At 42.5% G+C, this 24,995-nt stretch overlaps 1 pseudogene across 1 annotated transcript in view; it reads left to right on the top strand.

Annotated features, from left to right (window-relative positions):
* LOC118395734 (proline-rich protein 5-like) overlaps positions 1-24,995 on the top strand; it is a 61,547-nt pseudogene that overhangs the window by 31,592 nt on the left and 4,960 nt on the right. Inside the window, exons 2-4 of the transcript XR_008066481.1 lie at positions 4,193-4,320; positions 6,201-6,326; positions 6,443-6,523. The product of XR_008066481.1 is annotated as a proline-rich protein 5-like (transcript). The remainder of the gene's footprint in view (positions 1-4,192; positions 4,321-6,200; positions 6,327-6,442; positions 6,524-24,995) is intronic.

The raw sequence follows: 24,995 nt of genomic DNA, 5'->3' as shown, positions 1-24,995 counted from the left end.
GGAAGGTGAGGGGGTGAGGTCAAAAGAGGAGAGGAGTGTAAAGAAGGAGGCAGAGAGGAATGAGTCAAAGGTAGACGTGGGGAGGTTAAAGTCGCCCAGAACTGTGAGAGGTGAGCCGTCCTCAGGAAAGGAGCTTATCAAGGCATCAAGATCATTGATGAACTCTCCGAGGGAACCTGGAGGGCGATAAATGATAAGGATGTTAAGCTTGAAAGGGCTGGTAACTGTGACAGCATGGAATTCAAAGGAGGCGATAGACAGATGGGTAAGGGGAGAAAGAGAGAATGACCACTTGGGAGAGATGAGGATCCCGGTGCCACCACCCCGCTGACCAGAAGCTCTCGGGTTTGCGAGAACACGTGGGCGGACGAGGAGAGAGCAGTAGGAGTAGCAGTGTTATCTGTGGTGATCCATGTTTCCGTCAGTGCCAAGAAGTCGAGGGACTGGAGGGAGGCATAGGCTGAGATGAACTCTGCCTTGTTGGCCGCAGATCGGCAGTTCCAGAGGCTACCGGAAACCTGGAACTCCACGTGGGTCGTGCGCGCTGGGACCACCAGATTAGGGTGGCCGCAGCCACGCGGTGTGGAGCGTTTGTATGGTCTGTGCAGAGAGGAGAGAACAGGGATAGACAGACACATAGTTGACAGGCTACAGAAGAGGCTACGCTAATGCAAGGAGATTGAATGACAAGTGGACTACACGTCTCGAATGTTCAGAAAGTTAAGCTTACGTAGCAAGAATCTTATTGACTAAAATGATTAAAATGATACAGTACTGCTGAAGTAGGCTAGCTGGCAGTGGCTGCGTTGTTGACACTACACTAATCAAGTCGTTCCGTTGAGTGTAATAGTTTCTACAGTGCTACTATTCGGGGCTACCTGGCTAGCTAGCAGTGTTGATTACGTTACGTTGCGTTAAAAGAACGACAATAGCTGGCTAGCGAACCTAGAAAATCGCTCTAGACTACACAATTATCTTTGATACAAGGACGGCTATGTAGCTAGCTATGTAGCTAGCTACGATCAAGCAAATCAAACCGTTGTGCTGTAATGAAATGAAATGAAAATGTGATACTACCTGTGGAGCGAAGCGGAATGCGACCGGGTTGTTGTTGGCTAGCTGTTAGCTGTTAGCTAGCTAGCAGTGTCTCCTACGTTAAGGACGACAAATAGCTGGCTAGCTAACCTCGGTAAATTAAGATAATCACTCTAAGACTACACACTCTAAACTACACAATTATCTTGGATACGAAGACAGCAAAGACAACTATGTAGCTAGCCAACACTACACTAATCAAGTCGTTCAGTTGAGTGTAATAGTTTCTACGGTGCTGCTATACGGTGGACGTTAGCTATATGGCTAGCTGCAGTAGACTACGTTAGGACGACAAAATACGATAATTACGCAATTATCTTTGATACAAAGACGGCTATGTAGCTAGCTAAGAAGAAATTTCTAAGATTAGACAAATCAAACCGTTGTACTATAATGAAATGTAATGAAAAGTAATGAAAAGTAATTCTACCTGCGGACCGAAGTGCGAATGCGACCGCTCACTCCAATCCGGAAGTGATGAACGGAGCCATGCTGATCCGTCTGCCGACGTAACAGCACGAGGGGGCCACAACAGACTTTCTTCCGTTGCAACGTCCCTCAAAGGCCCTTCTGTTAGCTTGCTGGCCCCGGCCCACTAGCTGCCTGAAGCCATTCAATGGACTAATATGATCAATAGGCTACACAAGCCTGAATCCTGGCTTAGGAAGACCACCAAAAACCCTGACATTTCAATCCCTAACTATAACATTTTCCGACAAGAAATTTGCAGGGATAGCCTGCAGAGTTCTGTCTTACTATCCAGGTCTGTGCCCAAACAATTTGAGCTTCTACTTTTTAAAATCCACTTCTCCGGAAACAAGTTTCTTACCGTAGCCGCTTGCTTTAGACCACCTTATGCACCCAGCTGTGCCCTTGACAATGAATTGATTGCCCCCCATCTATCTTCTGAGCTCATGCTTGTTGGGTGACCTAAACTGGGACATGCTTAACACCCCGGCCATCCTACAATCTAAGCTCGATGCTCTCAATCTCACACAAACTATCAATGAACCCACCAGGTACAACCCCAAATCCGTATACACGGGCACCCTCATAGATATTATCCTAACCAACATGGCCTCCAAATACACCTCTGCTGTCTTCAACCAAGATCTCAGCGATCACTGCCTCATTGCTTGTGTCTGTAATGGGTCTATGGTCAAACGACCACCCCTCATCACTGTCAAACGCTCCCTAAGACACTTCAGCGAGCAGGCCTTTCTAATCGACCAGGCCCAGGTATCCTGGAAGGATATTGACCTCATCCCGTCAGTAGAGGATGCCTGGTTGTTCTTTAAAAGTGTCTTCCTCACCATCTTAAATAAGCATGGCCCCATTCAAAAAATGTTGAACCAGCAACAGATATAGCCCTTGCTTCACTCCAGACCTGACTGCCCTTAACCAGCACAAAAACATCCTGTGGCGTACTACATGAGCATCGAATAGGGAAGTTAGGAACCAATACAAAGGCAGGAAAGCAAAGGCTAGCTTTTTCAAACAGAAATTTGCATCCTGTAGCACAAACTCCAAAAAGTTCTGGGACACTGTAAAGTCCATAGAGAATATGAGCACCTCCCAGCTGCCCACTGCACTGAGGCTAGGAAACACTGTCACCATCGATAAATCTACGATAATTGAGAATTTCAAAAAGCATTTTTCTACGGCTGGCCATGCTTTCCACCTGGCTACCACACTGGCTCCAGGTCATCTATAAATTGTTGCTAGGTAAAGGCCCGCCTTATCTCAGCTCACTGGTCACCATAGCAGCACCCACCCGCAGCACGCGCTCCAGCAGGTATATTTCACTTGTCACCCCCAAAGCCAATTCCTCCTTCGGCCACCTTTCCTTCCAATTCTCTGCTGCAAATGACTGGAACAAACTGCAAAAATCACTGAAGCTGGAGACTCATATCTCCCTCACTAGCTCACAGATCATAGCACATGTACATAGCCAATAAATGTAAATAGCCCATACAGATACCTCATCACCATATTGTTATTTATTTGATTTTATTTGCTCCTTTGCACCACTACTTGCACACTCATCTTCTGCACATCTATCACCACAGTGTTTAATTTGCCATACTGTAATAATTTCACCCCTATGGCCTATTTATTGCCTCACCCCCCCTTATCCTACCTCATTTGCACACACTGTATATAGACTTTCTCTATTGTATTATTGACTGTATATTTGTTTATTCCATGTGTAACTCTGTGTTGTTGTTTGTGTCACACTGCTTTGCGTTATCTTGGCCAGGTCGCAGTTGTAAATGAGAACTTGTTCTCAACTAGCCTACCTGGTTAAATAAAGGTGAAAAAAATAAATAAATAAATGACTTCCACAAAATTATGCAAATTAACCTATAGACCAATAAGCATGAGGTCAAATGTATGTACATCTACAAGTATTTCCATAAATTATTTAGCAATGGTATTTATTTTGTATTTTTTTACAGCCAAATTGTGGCCCCCTCTTGATGGTGGAGAGGACTTTTTTTTAAATCTTGCAATTCTACACGTTCTGCCATGGGCGGAGAAAAGTATTGTGCAATGTTACAGCTAATTTCCTGCAAACCTACCCATTTTGCGACCGCTTATGCCTGGAACTGGCCTTGTGTGTATGTGTGTTTGCGTGTGTTTGTGCCTGAATGCATCTCTGTGTGTGTAGACTGAATGAGTTTGTATGAGTATTGAGTAAGCCTTACACACCCTTTTGATTTCAAAATTCCACTGTTGTTACACGTCTCAAATGATAGGCTGCTACTTCAACAGTATCGAGAGGCCGTTCAGAGTTCATTGTGGTTTTGACTACTCTCTCTCTTTCCGTGTGTTGAATGTTTCTTGGTTGGCTAGCTGCTGTGACAATAATAATAATAATCTATAGAATATTAAGTTGACAGACACAATCAATTCCTTATTCTATATGATGAAGAGGACTGCCTGTTCTGTATAATATGGTTCTTTCTGAGCATGCTTTGTCTCTTTGCACCCTGACCCCACCCTGAATAGAAAGACCCTGGCGAGTCAAGGGTTTCTTGAAGTTTCTTGTTGGTTAATTTTTATGTTGTTGTTTTCTCAATGTTTCCTTTGACAGATGTTGGATGGACTCCGTCGGCGGCACGGCTCTCGCCCCTCCCCCCGGCCCCTGTCACTCAACTTCACCACCTTCTCAGCCCCGCCCCCAAGCCATGATGTGGACAATAGCGATCATCCAATCAGGAGGTGAGGATCAACTCCAAGGATTAACATTCAGGGTGGTCATAAAACTATAGCCAGTCTGAAATCAACCCCAAGCCCGATTCCTTATGTAGTGGATGGCAGATGATACTACGGAGAGTTGCCCTGCCATCTCAATGGTACACCTAACATGCAATAACTGGAAATCAAAAAAGATGGGTGTAAGCGATAGGGCAGAAACTCCAGTTTGCATGTCAACGGGTAAGATTTGAGCATATTGCTTATAGTTATCCAATCCTTACCCACCTGTCCCTACTCCCTCTAAGGATTGTATAAGTGTGCAACACATCTGGCCTATTGGCTAATGGGTATTTGAACTTTGACTCATTGACTGTGTGTAACATTTTGCTGGCCTTACGCAACATTGCTGAGCTGTTTCATCAGTTATTACTGAAAAGTTCTGCAGGAATGGCTAAAGGGAGTAATCAAAAGAAGAGACTGAGTGTGGGGTTTTGTGGGTGAGGTATAGTGAAACACACAGAGAGAGAGATCAGAACAGCACAGAAAATGTGGTTACACCCTGTGTGTGTAGTGTTTGTGTTTGAGTGTGTGTGTGCTTGTGTGCACGTGTGTGTGTGTGCATGCTGGTGTGTATGAGCTTGTTTCTATGTCTATCCAAATGCCTATGCGTACTCCATGCCTGTGTGTGTTCCTGTGTCTGTGAGAGTGGGAGTGGGGTGTTGAAAAGGTCTATTGTTCAGTGGTCTGGTGTCAGCAGACTTCTCCTGGACTATGTGGGTTTGACCAGAAACACAAGCATTTATTCACACTGTACTTTAACCCCTCCACTGATCAGAATACACATTTTCAATCCGTTTCACCAATCAGACAACCTCTAACCTTCTAACCAACAAGACTTCAACCCTTTAACTGCCCTCACTAATCATACCACTGTATTTTATCTATTTTCTGTGCGGTAATTTCCACTTCTGTCTTTTTAGTCTTTCTCCCATCAGAGCATTGCTTTCTCGTCTCATTCCCGGCCATGTTGCTCATAACCAATGATACAGGGTCAGATCGTTTTCATCCTACGACCGCTTAAGGTTACGATTGGGGGTTGGGTAATCTGATCCAAGATCTGTTGTTAACCTCAAACTGTCTTGTGTTTCTAACAGGAGAGCCTAGAAGCCTAGCGAGGCTACTTCCTTTATCCTAGCTTGTCTCGTTGCATCTTTTGACCCGCGATACATCCCCTACCATGCAGGAAACCGTCTCTCATTGTGCCTTATTGTGTCACTGTTTCCGGTCCCTGTTTTTGTTGTCAAAGAGCTAGACGTCTTCCTGTTAAGCTCATGGTGTCGCTGTCAGGTAAACAGCAATTTTTTTTTTATTAGTTCCCTTTCTCTGCGGTCCCATACACATTTGATTTTGTGCTGTGAATGAATTGATTGTATTTGTATGTCTGCATGTATGTGTGTATCAGTGGAGGCTGCTGAGGGGAGGACAGCTCATAATAAACCATGTGTTTGATGTATTTGATACCATTCCACTAATTCCGCTTCAGCCAGGGGAGGGGTAGAGCAAGGAAATGGTATTGTTTTTTTTCTCCTGAGACCTCAGACAATAAGCAATAGTCACAGACCATGGCCCCTCCTTCTTCCTCCTCCCCTCACCCCTCTCTCTCTTCTCCTCAGTGTCACATTGAGTCTTCTGCTCTGGTCTCTGCCTCGGCCAGATGCACAGTCTCTCTTCCGTCTTTCACTTTACACTCTTGGTTCATACTCTTCGCTTCTCTTCACACCCCCGCCCCTCTCTCTATTCCCCTATTTGAATGATCTACTTCTTGTTCAGTTTCTAGTCTTTGCTGTAGCTCAATGCTTAGTCTGCTGTCCTTCTCTCTCTCCCTCGCTCTCTTCCATCATGAGAACTCTACACAGGCTGAAGTTGATGAGCTCTCCCAGTCTTAGTGAGCTAGGAAAGAGTGAGAAGGGATCACCGGAGGAGAGAGGAGAGAAACAGAAGAGGGCTGGGGCCAACTCTACCTGGAACAGGTATGCTGCAGCCTGACCATGCATGTAGTCTGTGCTTGAGATTAATATTAAATATATTTTCATGGGTAAATGGAATCTGAGTGGTACATGTTGATGTTTGTGTCTGTATCCACTAGCATCCACAATGCTGTCATTGCCGTCTTCCAGAAGAAAGGTCTGGCTGACAATGAACTCTATGTCCTCAACGAAGGTGTCAGGTGAGTTACAAACACAAGCAAACACACACATCTGTTTGCTAGCATGGCATTTATCTGCTAAGTGTGTGTGTGTGTGTGTGTGTGTGTGTGTGTGTGTGTGTGTGTGTGTGTGTGTGTGTGTGTGTGTGTGTGTGTGTGTGTGTGTGTGTGTGTGTGTGTGTGTGTGTGTGTGTGTGTGTGTGTGTGTGTGTGTGTGTGTGTGTGTGTGTGGGAGGCCATGTGGTCTTGCCAGATATCTCATTATCTTTCAAGACCAGACCAGAGCTGTCAGTTCTGTCATGTCAGCCTCGATTACAGCCCTGTAAACAACTGAAGTCACGCATATCACACACTATAGAAGAAAACCAACAGGCCAGAGAGCTGAGTCAATCATACACAGCAAATTCTTCAGTGTTAAACACTGGGCCCGTGTCTATATGGATCCACACTTGAAGGTGTGATCTTTAGTCTGAACCAGGTCTATGTTTGATCATTTCATTGCAGAGGTGGGTGAGGGGTCTCTACGGGGTCGTTTGTGTTGTTGGGTGGTTCTTGGCTGTTCACAGGTCTTGGCGTGCCTCCCCACTGATTACCTCGTGGCCCCCTGTACTGACTTGGTGATAGAATTGAGGGTGCTGGTAGGGGTGAAGACGGTTTGGAGGGTTCGTGGGGTCTGGGCTGAGGCTAGCTTGCTGCTGTGCGGGATTATGGGTAGGGAGGGCTAAGGAGGATGGATCTGGGCCATTAAGAAGCAGGGGGAGGAGTTATCATTTGGTCATTTTTGACCTGGGGTTTAATGGGGATGGAGGTGGCTAGGCAGGGATTTGTTGGGATGGGGCAGAGATAGAGGGGCCGGCAGGGGTAGGGGCTGTTTCTGGAAGGTCTTGGGTGGAGTGGGACATATTGGGAAGTGGGTTGGGCATTACCTGTGGAAAGGTCTGGTTCTGGATCTTTGTTGTCTGGCGGAGTGGGTTGGTGGGGTTGGGATTTGGGTTAGGGTTGGTGGCGCTGTCCCTTGCTCTGCCGGCATAGGAACTAGGGCAGGTTCTGAAGTAGGTGGCCGCCTATCCCGCACAGGTTGCAGCGGCGTGTGGAGGTACAGTCTGAGTTGGGATGCTTGTCTTTACAGATCTTGCAGATGATGGCTGTGCAGGCCTCGGCCAGATGGTCCAGTTCCTGCACAGTTTGGTCATGCCGTAGTAGTGGACGGAGACTCTGTTGTTCCCCAGCGTGATGGTGCTTGGGAGGTGTTGGACTCTGCCCACTCAGGTTGGGTGTGGTCTTAACTAGACCAGCCATTTTTGTGCCCCAGTCCAGGACCCTCCTTGCCACTGACTTGAGGATGGCGAACCTGCTTAACCAAACATGCGTGTCATAGGCCTGGATGCATTCATTGTTAACCGTACTGTAACTATCTTGGATTCTGTGTCGGAAAGGAGGTAGGCTCTGATTCTGTTAAATGAGGCTGAATCTTTATAATTTCTGAATTTTTACCAAAACTGTTCTAGTGACTGGGGGGTCTTGAAACTGGCTTCAAATGATTCCTGTGACCCCTGGGGTTTCACCAGGCAGTTCCTGCTGAATTCCAGGCGGGCCATGGTTTCTGGTCTGGCGGTTATGGTTGCTGTTGCTGCTACTTGGCGATTGGTGGCTCCGTCCTCAGCAGCCTCCTTGTTGGGGATCAGCTTTAGCCTCACCGTGTTGTAGCAGCGCATCGCTCCTAGGTTCATCCCGGCCATCTCGCTCAGGTGCGTGCTGTTTTGGGTCTTGATGATGCCTGGTCTGGTTGTTGGTCTGCTCCAATCCTACTACACAGTAATATACACAGAGATGAAAGTAGATTTAATTTCTTCCCTGTACGGGATCTGCTATCATCGAATGATCTCATGTCAGCATTTATAAAGACTTCAGAACTGGCAGCAGACATGCTCAACTTGAATGAACATAAACGTACACCACTTCAACTGGTACAACACTTATACTCACTGGTGACCAAAAATAACTAATTGAAAGCCATGCCCCCACTAAGCCACGCCTCCAATATAATTTCTCAAGGTGCCTTGCCTTTCGGGTGAATCGCAGATTTACCACCCATGACTGTATTTGTTAGTGAAAAAGACATGGTTGTCGAATTTGTTCATTTATTGTCCTGTGGACTTCACTAAGTCAGGTTCTACTGCGGGCGAATATTGTCATTCAAATTAAATTGTTTATGACAATACATACAGTACATTCGGAAAGCACACCCTTGACTTTTTCCACATTTTGTTACGTTACAGCCTTATTCTAAAATGGATTCCATTATTTTTTTTCCTCAGCAATCTGCACACAATAATACCCCATAACAAGAAAGAGAAAAAACAGGTTTTTAGAAATGTTTGCAAATGTAACAAAATATATGCATTTACATAAGTGTTCAGACCCTTTCCTATTAGACTCGAAATTGAGCTCAGGTGCATCCTGTTTCCATTGACCATCCTTGAGATGTTTCTATAACTTGACAAAACAGGATTTTGTCGAGGCACAAATCTGGGGAAGGGTTCCAAAAAATGTCTGCAGTTTTGAAGGACTCAAGAACACAGGGCCTCCATCATTCTTAAATGGAAGAACTTTGGAACCACCAAGACTCTTCCTAGAGCTAGCCGCCTGGCCAAACTGAGCAATTGGGGGAGAAGGGCATTGGTCAGGGAAGTGACCAAGAACCCTATGGCCACTCTGACAGACCTCCAGAGTTCCTCTGTGGAGATGGGAGAACCTTCCAGAAGGATAACCATCTCTGCAGCACTCCACCAATCAGGTATTTATGGTTGAGTAGCCAGACGGAGCCACTCCTCAGTAAAAGGCACATGACAACCCGCTTGGAGTTTGCTCAAAAGACACCCAAAGGACTCAGATCATGAGAAACCTTTGACCTGTGTGCCATGCGTCACATCTGGAAGAAGCCAGGCACCATCCCTACTGTGAAGCATGGTGTTGGCAGCGTCATGCTGTGGGAATTTTCTTTCTGCGGCAGTGACTGGGAGACTAGTCAGGATCGAGGGAAAGATGAACGGAGCAAAGTACAGAGAGATTCTTGATGAAAACCTGCTCCAGAGCGCTCAGGACTTCAGACTGGGTGAAAGTTCACCCTCTAACAGGACAACAACCCTAAGCACACAGCCAAGACAACGCAGGAGTGGCTTCGGGGACAAGTCTCTAAATGTCATTGAGTGGCCCAGCCAGAGCACAGACTTGAACCGGATCGAACATCTCTGGAGAGACCTGAAAATAGCTGTGCAGCTACGCTCCCCATCCAACCTAACAGATTTTGAGAGGATCTGCAGAGAAGAATGGGAGAAACTCCCCAAATACAGGTGTGCCCTGTAGAATCATATCCAAGAAGACTCAAGGCTGTAATCGCTGCCAAAAGTGCTTCAACAAAGTACTGAGTAAAGGGTCTGAATACTTATGGAAATGTGGTGTTGTGGAAATTCTTACACAGGGACATTCAAAGTCAATCTTAAATTAATCATTAATTATTGTCAGCGCGCTGCAGAGGTTCCAACCAACTCAATGCACCATAGTACACATGTCAATCAGAAACTCTGCCTGGGCAGATCCAGCAGGTGTCTTATATACGGCTATACACAGACATGTTATATTTGCATGATTTAGCATAATTAATTAATCATTACCGTTTTGTTTCATTCATGTGACAGATCAGTACTGGTTCATAACATGTGACAGACCAATACCTCATGAGGCTTCTTCTCTGTAAGCTGAGACCTTGAAACTGAGATATCTTTTGTTCGTTCTCAAAACAAGGTCTGGGTGTACTGCCAAATTGCAGCTACTGATAGTGAGGATTTGTACAGTCAGCCACTTGCATGAACACAGCAATTGGTTATTAGAACAGCACACGAATAGATAATCTTAGGAACTCATGGCAGGTTGAATTACAGGTTCAGATATCAGAGGAGATCTGGGGGAACATATGGAAAACAGTATATAAAGCCACTCCACATGTAACCGAACAAGGGAGTTTCAATTCATAGTACTACATAAACTGATAAACTTAATAAAATTAAAAAAGGAATATCAGCAAAGTGTTAGAGAAAGTGTGGACAAATAGGTACTTTATCACATATATTTTGGCAATGTCTGAAAATCCAGTCTTTTTGGTCTGAAGTTTTCCATGTTGTACAGGACATTACAGGTATTATTATTCAACCAGACCCATGTAATCTCCTCCTAGGTATTGTTCCTGTGGAACTACAATCCTCTCCACTTTAATACAATCCTCTCCACTTTAATTGATAGATTATGTTTTAGCAGCAGCAAGGAAATGTGTAACAAAATGCTGTAAAAATTAGCATGCACCCTCAAAAGATATGTGGTTAGGTCTATACGGGGAACTTGCTGACATGGAGAGAATTACATCAATCTTGCAGCATAGACAGCATAGGTATGAAGGTGTCTGATCAGAGTTTCTGACATATCGTACGGGTCTTATTCTGTCATTTCTGTGGCTTTTTGTTTGTTTCTGTTGTTTTTGTGTGACTTAATCCAAATGGTATATTTATTCACACTCTTGAAATATATGGTACATGTTCTTTATGTGCTCTTGAATAAAAAATGTATGTAAGAACATTCCAGTTCCCATTAGAGTGCTATTTCAGTTTTTTATTTTTAATACATTTGCAAAACTTGCTAAAAATGTTTTTGCTTTGTTATTATGGGGTATTATGTGTACTTTTATGAGGGAAAAATGTATGTAATCAATTTTTGAATAAGGCTGTAAAGTACAAAATGTGGAAAAAGGCAACGGTTCTAAATACTTCCCGAATGCACTGTACACCATAAGGCCTTACTCTGATGGCCATGTTTTACCCTAACACAGTGGTGTTTGGAACCTCCTGGTTTACAGGCCACATCAGGCCTGAAAGTCACATTATGCTGGCTTGCAAAGTGATGTATAATTCCTATTGGAATCCAGCCAGAGTTAGGACATCCAACAGTTGGAATCTTTATTCACCCACAACCTGCATTCAGAATGACTGTCATGGTTAGGAACATTGATAAAGGAGACTAGCTAAACCATTTAAACTGGAACAACCATTTCAGTAATGGATGCAATACATATAAGTAACTGATTGAAATAGTTTATTTCTTTTTTGTATTGTTTTATCTTTGTATTGCATAAGATTAATAATTCGATAAATGAACATGTAAAAACACATATATAAAAAATCCATCTGCAGTAGAGCATGCTGAGAAATATGAGAATGAGGGCCGTGGTTTTGATGGAATGTTTTACTCTCAACAGAGTAAAACTGACACAATCACACTGTCACACTCAACACTTATTAACACCAACACTGGGGTTCTTTGTACACCACTGAGTGTTAATTTCACTCTTAGAAAGTCCATTTAACCCCTGAATCAACACAAGAAGTGTTACACTGAAATGAACACTAGGTAAAACTATCCAGTTTGCTGTGTAGGGACTAGTCCTAACCTTGTTTCAATATACAGTATCAGTCAAAAGTTTGGACACATTCAAGGGTTTCTCTTTATTTGTACTATTTTCTACATTGTAGAATAATAGTGAAGACAACAAAACTATGAAATAACACATATGGAATCCTGTAGTAACCAAAAGTGTTAAACAAATCAAAATATATTTTATATTTGAGATACTTCAAAGTAGCCACCATTTGCCTTGATGACAGCTTTGAACACTCTTGGCATTATCTCACCCAGCTTCACCTGGAATGCTTTTCCAACAGTCTTAAAGGAGTTCCCACATATGCTAAGAACTTATTGGCTGCTTTTCCTTCACTTTGCGATCAAACTCATCCCAAACCATCTCAATTGGGTTGAGGTCGGGTGATTGTGGAGGCCAGGTCATCTGATTCAGAACTCCATCCATCTCCTTCTTGGTCAAATAGCCCTTACACAGCCTGGAGGTGTGTTGGGTCATTGTCCTGTTGAAAAACAAATGATTGCCCCACTAAGCACAAACCAGATGGGATGGCGTATCGCTGCAGAATGCTGTGGTAGCCATGCTGGTTAAGTGTGCCTTGAATTCTAAATAAATCACTGACAGTGTCACCAGAAAAGCACCCCCACACCATCAAACCTCCTCATCCATGCTTCATGGTGGGAACCACACATACAGAGATCATCTGTTTACCTACTCTGCATCTCATAAAGACACGGAGGTTGGAACCAAAAATCTCAAATTTAGACTCATCAGACCAAAGAACAGATTTCCACCGGTCTAATTTCCAATGCTCATGTTTCTTGGCCCAAGCAAGTCTCTTCTTATTGGTGTCCTTTAGTAGTGGTTTCTTTGCAGCAATTTGACCATGAAGGCCTGATTCACACAGTCTCCTCTGAACAGTTGATATTGTGATGTGTCTGTTACTTGTGAACTCTGTGAAGAATTTATTTGGGCTGCAATTTATGAGGCTGGTAACTCTAGTTAACTTATCCTCTGTAACAGAAGTAACTCTGGGTCTTCCGTTCCTGTGGCGGTCCTCGTGTGAGCCAGTTTCATTATAGCGCTTGATGGTTTTTGCGACTGCACTTGAAGAAACGTTCAAAATAGATTGACTGACCTTCATGTCTTAATGTAGTGATGGACTGTCATATTGCTTTGCTTATTTGAGCTGTTCTTACCATAATATGGACTTGGTCTTTTACCAAATAGGGCTATTGCCTGTATACCAACCATACCTTCTCACAACACAACAGATTTGCTCAAACACATTCAGAAGGAAAGAAATTCCACAAATTAACTTTTAACTAGGCACACCTGTTAACTGAAATGCATTCCAGGTGACCACCTCATGAAGCTGGTTGAGAGAATACAGAGAGCGTGCAAAGCTATCATCTGGGCAAAGGGTGGCTACTTTGAAGAATCTCAAATATAAAATATATTTTGATTTGTTTAACACTTAGATTTTTTCATGATTCCATATGTGTTATTTCATAGTTTTGATGTCTTTACGATTATTCTACAATGTAGAAAATAGTAAAAATAGAAACTCTTGAATGAGTTGTGTCCAAACCTCTGACTGGTACTTTATACTTAGCACTGGAAACAAACATGAACAGTACGTTTAAAAGCGAAAGCTGGGTTGCACAATACCCAGATATCATGCAGTTGTATGAGACTCATACTCCTGTATGAGACATTCCTTGGTGTAAATACATGTAACTACACATTAATAATCTATATATACACAAAAGTATGTGGACACCCCTTCAAATGAATGAATTTGGGTATTTGAGCCACACTCGTTGCTGACAGGTGTATAAAATCGAGCACACATCCATGCAATTTCCATAGACAAACATTGGCAGTGGAATGGCCTTACTGAAGAGCTCGGTTGCACCGTCATAGGATGCCGTGGCACCGTCACAGGATGCCGGCTTTGCAACAATTCAGTTAGTCAAATTTCTGCCCCGGTCAACTGTAAATGCTGTTATTGTGAAGTGTAAACGCCTAGGAGCAACAACGGCTCAGCCGCGAAGTGGAGGGCCACACAAACTCACAGAACGGGATCGCAGAGTGCTGAAGCGTGTTGCACGTACAAATCGTCTGTCCTCGGTTTCAACACTCACTACCGAGTTCCAAACTGCCTCTGGAAGCAAAGTCAGCAAAGTCTGTGGCTTTATTTCATGGTTCGGGCTAGGCCCCCATAGTTCCATTGAAGGGACATCTTAATGCTACAGCATACAAAGACATTCTAGACGATTCTGTGCTTCCAACTTTGTGTCAACAGTTTGGGGAAGGCCCTTTCCTGTTTCAGCACAGCAATGCCTCTGTGCACGAAGCGAGGTCAATACAGAAATGGTTTGTCGAGATCGGTGTGGAAGAACTTGACTGGCCTGCACAGAACCCTGACCTCAACCCCATCAAACACCTTTGGGATGAATTGGATCTCCGACTGCGAGCCAGGCCTAATCGTCCAACACCAGTGCCTGACCTAATGCTCACTAATGCTCTTGTGGCTGAATGGAAGGAAGTCCCTGCAGCAATGTTCCAACATGTAGCGGAAAGCCTTCCCTGAAGAGTGGATCAAATCATCAAAATGTATTCTCATCTTTACCAATGCTGCAGAAATGTGCTTTAAAGCAGTATCCAAGTCCATTGGATGTAGTGATCACAATGTAGTAGCTATATGTATGAAAACCAAATGTTCAGAGGCTGGGCCTAATATAGTGTACAAGTGTATTAATATAGTGTACTAATATAGTGTACTTATACAATAAGTTTTGTAGTGATTGCTATGTTGTTGATTTAAAGAATATTTGTTGGTCCGTGGCATGTAATGAGGAGCAAACAGGCGCTGCACTTGACATAATTATGAAATTGCTTATTCCAGTTACTAATAATCATGCACCCATTAAGGAAATTACTGTAAAAACTGTTAAATCACTGTGTATTGATGAGAAATTGAAAAATTGTGTGGTTGAGAGGGATGAGGCAAAAGGAATGTCAAATAAGTCTGGCTGCACAACCGATAGGCAAACATATAGCAAATTGAAAAATCATGTAACTAAACTGAATAAAAATAAGAAGAAACTACATTATGAAAGAAAGATAAATGACAAAGAATGATAGTAAATTGCTTTGGAGCACCTTAAGTGTAATATTTGGGAAAAAAGCAAACTGAGCTCCATCATTCATTGAATCACTAAACCGACTAATATTGCCAACTACTTGAATGATCTTTTCATTGGCAAGATTAGCAAATTTACACATGACATGCCAGCAACAAACGCTGACACTACACATCCAAGTATATCAGACCAAATTATGAAAGACAAGAATTGTAATTTTGAATTCCGTAAAGTGAGTGGGGAAGAGGTGACATTTGTTGTTGTTGTCTATCAACAATGACAAGCCACCAGGGCCTGACAATTTGGATGGAAAATTCCTGAGGATAATAGCGGACGATATTTCCATTCCTATTTGCCATATTTTCTATTTAAGCCTACTATAAAGTGTTTACCCTCAGGCCTGGAGGGAAGCAAAAGTAATTCCCCTACCTAAGAAAAGCCCCCTTTACTGACTCAAATAGCCAACCAATCAACCTGTTACTAAGCCTTAGTAAACTTTTGGGAAAAAATGTGTTTGACCATATATAACGCTATTTTACAGTAAACAAATTTACAACAGACATTCAGCACACTTACAGGGAAGGACATTCAACAAGCACAGTACTCATACAAATGACCGATGATTGGCTGAGATAAATTGATGATCAAAAGTTTGAGGGCTTATTTGTTTGACTTCAGTGCGGCTTTTGACATTATTGATCATAGTCTGCTGCTGGGAAAACATATGCGTTATGGCTTTACACCCTCTGCTGTGTTGTGAATGAGGAGTTGCCTGTCTAACAGAACACAGAGGGTGCTCTTTAAAGGAAGCCTCTCCAATATAATCCAGGTAGAATCAGGAATTCCCCAGGGCAGCTGTCTAAGCCCCCTACTTTTTTGAGTAAAGCCAGTGTGTCTATGTATGTGGATGACTCAACACTATACACGTCAGCTACTACAGCGACAGAAATGACTGCAGTTTGTTTCAGAGTGGATAGCAAGGAATAGGTTAGTCCTAAATATTTATAAAACTAAAAGCATTGTATTTGGAACACATCATTCACTAAACCCTAAACCTCAACTAAATTGTGTAATAAATCATGTGGAAACTGAGCAAGTTGAGGTGACTAAACTGCTTGGAGTGACCCTGGATTGTAAACTGTCATGGTCAAAACATATTTAAACATGTTGATTTAACCTTAATTTAACTAGGCAAGTCAGTTAAGAACAAATTCTTATTTACAATGATGGCCTACCAAAAGGCAAATGGCCTCCTGCGGGGACGGGGGCCTTGGATTAAAAAAATAAATACAATGTAAATATAGGACAAAACACACATCACAACAAGAGAGACACAACACTACATAAAGAGAGACCTAAGACAACAACATAACAAGGCATCAAAACATGACAACACAGCATGGTAGCAACACAACATGTTAGCAGCACAAAAACATGGTACAAACATTATTGGGCAAAGTCAACAGCACAAAGGTCAAGAAGGTAGAGACAACAATACATCATCCAAAACAGCCACAAGTGTCAATAAGAGTGTCCATGATTGAGTCTTTGAATGAAGAGATTGAGATAAAACTGTCCAGTTTGAGTGTTTGTTGCAGCTCATTCCTGTCGCTATCTGCAGCTTTGGGGACCATTAACAGATTGTGACTGGCAGAACGGGTGTTTCATGTGGAGGATGAGGGTTGCAGTAGATATCTCGGATAGGGGGGAGTGAGGCCTAAGGGGGTTTTATAAATAAGCATCAATCAGTGGGTCTTGCGACAGGTATCCAGAGATCCAGTTTATAGAAGAGTATAGAGTGCAGTGATGTGTCCTATAAGGAGCATTGGTGGCAAATCTGATGGCCGAATGGTAAAGAACATCTAGCTGCTCGAGAGCACCCTTCCCTGCCGATCTATAAATGATGTCTCCGTAATCTATCATGGGTAGGATGGTCATCGGAATCAGTGTTAGTTTGGCAGCAGGGGTGAAAGAGGAGCGATTACAATAGAGGAAACCCAGTCTATATTTAACTTTAGCCTGCAGCTTTGCTATGTGCTGAGAGAAGGACAGTGCACCACCTAGCCATACTCCCAAGTACTTGTATCAAGCTCTAAACCCTCAGAGGTAGTAATCACACCTGTGGGAAGATGGGCATTCTTCTTACCAAACCACATGACCTTTGTATTGGAGGTGTTCAGAACAAGGTTATCTTGTTATGGCTTGGGGGCAGTATTTCGACATCTGGATGAGAAGCGTGCCCAAAGTAAACTGGATAGAAAACACTCTAAAGTTTCAAAAACTGTTAAAATAATGTCTGTGAGTATAACAGAACTGATATGGTGGGTGAAAACCTGAGGAAAATCCATCCAAGGAAGTGGATTTTTTTAAATGTTTGTAGTTTTCAATCGAATGCCTATAGAGTATCTAAATGGTTAGGACCCAGATTGCAGTTCCTATGGCTTCCACTAGATGTCAACAGACTTTAGACATTGTTTCAGGCTTGTTTTCTGAAAAATTAGGAAGAATGAGATCATTTTGTAAGTGGCATGCAGAATCAAGCAGAGCTCGTTTGCGCGCATGACCGATAGAACGACGACCCCATCGTTCTTTTTCCTTTCTACTGAATACGCTATTGTCCGGTTGAAATATTACCGATTATTTAGACAATAGACAACCTGAGGATTAATTCTAAACATCGTTTGACATGTTTCGACGAACTTTACCTGTATTATTAGGATGTATTCGTCTGCATGTTGTGACCTCCATTGAGCCAGTGGATTACTGAACAAAACGCGCCAACAAAACTTGGAACTTTATCGAACAAAACAAATAGTGATTAAATTAATAATGTAAATGTAATTAACTAGGAAGTCGGGCCACCAAGGAAAATCTTCAGATTACGAAGTTATAAACAGCCTTTACTATGAATCATCCATACATCAATTGTCTTAATCATTTATTTACTAACTAACTAAATAATCACAGAAATGCATAAACAAACAAAAAGTAGATATGGTTACAACGAAATGATATGGGAGGTTCACTGGTGTGCTAAGCCGATATGACAGCTTGGTGGACAAAGGGAAGTGGGTGTGGACTAGAGGTCGACCGATTAATCGGAATGGCCGATTAATTAGGGCCGATTTCAGGTTTTCATAACAATCGGTAATCGGCATTTTTGGACACCAATCACGGCCGATTACATAGCACTCCACGAGGAGACTGCGTGGCAGGCTGACTACCTGTTATGCGAGTGCAGCAAGGAGCCAAGGTAAGGTGCTAGCTAGCATTAAATGTATCTTATAAAAACAACCAATCTTAACATAATCACTAGTTAACTACACATGGTTGATGATATTACTAGTTTATCTAGCTTGTCCAGCGTTGTATATAATCGATGCGGTGCCTGTTAATTTATCATTGAATCATAGCCTACTTCACCAAACGGTTATTTAACAAGCGCATTCACGAAAAAAGCATGGTCGTTGCACCAATATGTACCTAACCATAAACATCAACTCCTTTCTTAAAATCAATATACAAGTATATATTTTTAAACGTGCATATTTAGTTAATATTGTCTGCTAACATGAATTTCTTATAACTAGGGAAATTGTGTCACTTCTCTTGCGTTCTGTGCAACAGAGTCAGGCTATATGCAGCAGTTTGGGCCGCCTGGCTCATTGCGAACTGTGTGAAGACCAACTTCGCACAGCGCATTGGCGAAAAAAGCACAATCGTTGCACATCAATGCCTTTCTAAAAATCAATACACAGAGGTATATATTTTTAAACCTGCATATTTAGTTAAAAGAAATCCAGGTTAGCAGGCAATATTAAACTAGGGGGAAATTGTGTCACTTCTCTTGCGTTAACCTCTCTGGGAAAATGGGAGAGCGCCAAGCCAGGGAAAATGCAGAGCGCCAAATTCAAATAAATTACTATAAAAATCAAACTTTCATTAAATCACACATGCAAGATAGCAAATTAAAGCTACACTTGTTGTGAATCCAGCCAACATGTCAGATATCAAAAAGGCTTTTCGGCGAAAGAAAATGATGCTATTATCTGAGGACGGCACCTCCGTAAACAAAGAGAGAAACCATATTTCAACCCTGCAGGCGCGACACAAAACGCAGAAATAAAAATATAATTCATGCTTTACCTTTGACGAGATTCTTTTATTGGCACTCCAATATGTCCCATAAACATCACAAATGGTCATTTTGTTCGATTAATTCCGTCCATATATATCCAAAATGTCCATTTATTTGGCACGTTAGATCCAGAAAAACACCAGTTCCAACTTGCTCAACGTGACTACAAAATATCTCAAAAGTTACCTGTAAACTTTGCCAAAACATTTCAAACTACTTTTGTAATACAACTTTAGGTATTTTTTTACGTAAATAATCGATACAATTGAAGACAGGATGATCTGTGTTCAATACAGGAAGAAAAGAAACTGAAGCATGCTTTCTGGTCACACGCCTCTATCTAACAGTACACTACAAGTGACCCAAAAAGAGAGTGACCTTAAAAAGAAAACTGAATGTCCTCGGGGTTTCGCCTGCTAAATAAGTTCTGTTATACTCACAGACATGATTCAAACAGTTTTGAATCAGGGTATATGCAACAGTTTGGGCCGCCTGGCTCGTTGCAAACTAATTTACCAGATTTTTATGTAATTATGACATAACATTGAAGGTTGTACAATGTAACAGGAACTTATGGATGCCACCAGTTAGATAAAATACGGAATGGTTCCGTATTTCACTTAAAGAATAAACATTTTGTTTTCGAAATGATAGTTTCCGTATTTGACCATTTTAATGACATAAGGCTCGTATTTCTGTTATGTTATTATTTTATAATTAAGTCTATGATTTGATTTTTGATAGAGCAGTCTGACTGAGCGGTGGTAGGCAGCAGCAGGCTCGTAGGCATTCATTCAAACAGCCCTTTAGTGCGTTTGCCAGCAGCTCTTCCCTGTGCTTCAAGCATAGAGCTTTTTATGACTGCAAGCCTATCAACTCCCGAGATTAGGCTGGTGTAACCGATGTGAAAAGGCTAGCTAGTTAGTGGGCTGCGCACTAATAGCGTTTCAATCGGTGACGTCACTCGCTCTGAGACCTTGAAGTAGTTGTTCCCCTTACTCTGCAAGGGCCGCGGCTTTTGTGGAGCGATGGGTAACAATGCTTCAAGGGTGGCTGTTGTCAATGTGTTCCTGGTTCGATCCCAGCTAGCGGCGAGGAGAGGGACGGGAGCTATACTGTTACTCTGGCAATACTAAAGTGCCCATAAGAACATCCAATAGTCAAAGGTATATGAAATACAAATGGTATAGAGAGAAATAGTCCTATAATATCTACAACCTAAAACTTCTTACCTGGGAATATTGAAGACTCATGTTAAAAGAAACCACCAGCTTTCATATGTTCTCATGTTCTGAGCAAGGAACTTAAACATTAGCTTTTTTACATGGCATGTATTGCACTTTTACTTTCTTCTCCAACATTTTATTTTTGCATTATTTAAACCAAACTGAACATGTTTCATTATTTTTTTGAGGCTTAATTGATTTTATTGATGTATTATATTAAGTTAAAATAAAAGTGTTCATTCAGTATTGTTGTAATTGTCATTATTACAAATAAATAAATAAATGTAAAAAAATCATCTGATTAATCGGGAATCTGCTTTTTTTGGTCCTCCAATAATAGGTATCAGTATCGGCGTTGAAAAATCATAATTGGTCAACCTTTAGTGTTGACTGAGAAGGGCGGGAAAGACAAAAGGGTCACTACGCGGTTGATAATTATATTAATTGAAATGCTAATCCTTTGCACATGAACGCTCCCTTATTCTGGAATAATTTCAATCAATAAATATTTACGCCAAGTGTGTCATCGTGATCTCTGTTGGAATCGTCAGTCCTGTTGGAAAGTTCATCCAAGCATCTCTCTGCTTCCCTGAAGTCTTTAGTTGTTAGGATGGATACTTCAGAGTACCATTCAGAAATGATCTTATAGAATAGATGTTTTGGCTGTTGTCGGTCTTCGCATCCCAGGTTCACATCATTTCTAGCTGCAGACTAGTAATTAGTATCTAAGATTTGCTCTTATTCTCTCGGGATCGATAGTCTCAGAGTTGAACCATTTCCACCCATGTAGTCAATGCTCTACGTGGTATGGTTAGGAATTCAACAACCATTACAACATAAGCTTAGACTGAGGTTTTTGCGTTCTCTACTCAAACCTTTGCCCCCTCAGCTGACCGAGGTATGCATGGTCTGAAGAGAATTTCTTCAGGTGTTTTTTTAAAATTTGTAACAGTAGAAAAGGGCTGTCCCATGAGCCAGATCATGTCTGCGCTCATTGGAGCAGGCCAATGGCTTAGTTAAACTTTAAAGGGAATACAATTCTCTCACGTTAACGGTTTAACCTAGCATTACATCATTTCACAAATAGTTTCATCTTTACTCATTCATTTTGTAAAATAATTAGACGCAAACCTCATAACGGAGGCTCCTGTAAAAACAGAGTTATGGTAATGTGGCTGTATTGTCTTTCATGAGGTCATTAACATGAAACAAAACAGACCGGGTCGTAGCTGGATTCTCCACCGACCGTTTACACATTCTCCAAAACATGGATATTGTTCAGTTCTCAAGTTCTGTGATGTAGAAGAAGTTCCTTTGTTCTATTGTGAAACTCTCTCTCTATGTGTCTCTTTCTGCATGGCCAGGGGGAGAGAGTCTCCTCCAGGAATTTACGACCTGAGATAACAGAACCTGGGTGTAGGAGAGGAGAGAGGGGGAAGGCACTCGCTATATCCAAAGAGGCCCACGTCATGACACCTGCCTTTCTAAAAATCTTCAAAAGCCAAGTTAATAAGCAGATCACCAACCATTTCGAATCCCACTGTACCTTCTCCACTATGCAAGAGGTCCTGCTGTTCCGGACCTCTGGCAGTCTCTATGGGGGTGCCACAGGTCTCAATTCTTGGGCCGACTCTTTTCTCTGTATATATCAATGATGTCGCTCTTGCTGCTGGTGATTCTCTGATCCACCTCTACGCAGACAACACCATTCTGTATATATCTGGCCCTTCTTTGGACACTGTGTTAACAAACCTCCAAACGAGCTTCAACGCCATACAACACTCCTTCCGTGGCCTCCCAACTGCTTTTAAATGCTAGTAAAACCAAGTGCATGCTCTTCAACCGATTGCTGCCCGCACCCTCCCGCCCAACTAGCATCACTACTCTGGACGGTTGTGACCTAGAATATGTGGACAACTGCAAATACCTAGGTGTCTGGTTAGACTGTAAACTCTCCTTCCAGACTCACGTTAAGCATCTCCAAATCAAAATTACATCTAGAATCGGCTTCCTATTTCGCAACAAAGCCTCCACTTATGCCGCCAAACATACCCTCGTAAAACTGACTATACTACCGATCCTTGACACTACTCAGCAAGCTGGATGCAGTCTATCACAGTGCATCTGTTTTATCACCAAAGCCCCATATACTACCCACCACTGCGACCTCTATGCTCTCGTTGGCTGGGCCTCACTACATATCCGTCGCCAAACCCACTGGCTCCAGGTCATCTATAATTCTTTGCTTGGTAAAGCCCCACCTTATCTCAGCTCACTGGTCACCATAGCAACACCCACCTGTAGCACGCGCTCCAGAAGGTATATTGCACTGGTCATCTCCAAAGCCAACACTTCCTTTGAATGACTTTCCTTCCAATTCTCTGCTGCCAATGAGTGTATTTTATCTCTCTCTCTAACTTTAAGCATAAGCTGTCAAGGCAGCTTACCGATCACTGTACCTGTACACAGCCTGTAAATCTGTAAATAGCACACCCAACTACCTCATCCCCATATTATTACTTACCCCTTGCTCTTTTGCACCCCAGTATCTCTACTTGCACATCATCATCTGCACATACAGTGGGGAGAACAAGTATTTGATACACTGCCAATGTTGCAGGTTGTCCTACTTACAAAGCATGTAGAGGTCTGTAATTTTTATCATAGGTACACTTCAACTGTGAGAGACGGAATCTAAAACAAAAATCCAGAAAATCACATTGTATGACTTTAAGTAATTAATTTGCATTTGATTGCATGACATAAGTATTTGATACATCAGAAAAGCAAAACTTTATATTTGGTACAGAAACCTTTGTTTGCAATTACAGAGATCATACGTTTCCTGTAGTTCTTGACCAGGTTTGCACACACTGCAGCAGGGATTTTGGCCCACTCCTCCATACAGACCTTCTCCAGATCCTTCAGGTTTCGGGGCTGTCGCTGGGCAATACGGACTTTCAGCTCCCTCCAAAGATTTTCTATTGGGTTCAGGTCTGGAGACTGGCTAGGCCACTCCAGGACCCTGAGATGCTTCTTACTGAGCCACTCCTTAGTTGCCCTGGCTGTGTGTTTCGGGTCATTGTCATGCTGGAAGACCCAGCCACGACCCATCTTCAATGCTCTTACTGAGGGAAGGAGGTTGTTGGCCAAGATCTCGCGATACATGGCCCCATCCATCCTCCCCTCAATACGGTGCAGTCGTCCTGTCCCCTTTGCAGAAAAGCATCCTGAAAGACTGATGTTTCCACCTCCATGCTTCACGGTTGGGATGGTGTTCTTGGGGTTGTACTCATCCTTCTTCTTCCTCCAAACATGGCGAGTGGAGTTTAGACCAAAAAGCTCTATTTTTGTCTCATTAGACCACATGACCTTCTCCCATTCCTCCTCTGGATCATCCAGATGGTCATTGGCAAACTTCAGACGGGCCTGGACATGCGCTGGCTTGAGCAGGGGGACCTTGCGTGCGCTGCAGGATTTTAATCCATGACGGCGTAGTGTGTTACTAATGGTTTTCTTTGAGACTGTGGTCCCAGCTCTCTTCAGGTCATTGACCAAGTCCTGCCGTGTAGTTCTGGGCTGATCCCTCACCTTCCTCATGATCATTGATGCCCCACGAAGTGAGATCTTGCATGGAGCCCCAGACCGAGGGTGATTGACCGTCATCTTGAACTTCTTCCATTTTCTAATAATAGCGCCAACAGTTGTTGCCTTCTCACCAAGCTGTTTGCCTATTGTCCTGTAGCCCATCCCAGCCTTGTGCAGGTCTATAATTTTATCCCTGATGTCTTTACACAGCTCCCTGGTCTTGGTCATTGTGGAGAGGTTGGAGTCTGTTTGATTGAGTGTGTGGACAGGTATTTTATACAGGTAACGAGTTCAAACAGGTGCAGTTAATACAGGTAATGAGTGGAGAACAGGAGGGCTTCTTAAAGAAAAACTAACAGGTCTGTGAGAGCCGGAATTCTTACTGGTTGGTAGGTGATCAAATACTTATGTCATGCAATAATTTGCAAATTGATTACTTAAAAATCATACATTGTGATTTTCTGGATTTTTGTTTTAGATTCCGTTTCTCACAGTTGAAGTGTACCTATAATAAAAATTACAGACCTCTACATGCTTTGTAAGTCGGAAAACCTGCAAAATCGGCAGTGTATCAAATACTTGTTCTCCCCACTGTATATCACTCCAGTATTAATGCTAAGTTGTAATTATTTTCGCCTCTATGACCTATTTATTGTCTACCTCCCTACTGTCCTACATTTACACACACTGTACAATGAATCTTCTTATTTGTCTTTTTTTGTGTGTTATTGACTGTACCAGTTTGTTCATGTGTAACTTTGTGTTGTTTTTGTCGCACTGCTATGCCTTATCTTGGCCAGGTCGCAGTTGTAAATGAGAACTTGCCTACCTGGTTAAATAAAGGTGAAATATAAAAAATAAATAAAAGCGAGAACTCTACAGTGCTGATTTTATGACATCTGAATGTGCATCAGATGGCAACCAGATC

The sequence above is a fragment of the Oncorhynchus keta genome, chromosome 17, assembly GCF_023373465.1.
Source record: "Oncorhynchus keta strain PuntledgeMale-10-30-2019 chromosome 17, Oket_V2, whole genome shotgun sequence".
In the NCBI taxonomy this organism is placed as follows: Eukaryota; Metazoa; Chordata; class Actinopteri; order Salmoniformes; family Salmonidae; genus Oncorhynchus; species Oncorhynchus keta.
Note: the sequence above shows the minus strand (reverse complement) of the source record. Positions and strands in the feature narration are given on the sequence as shown.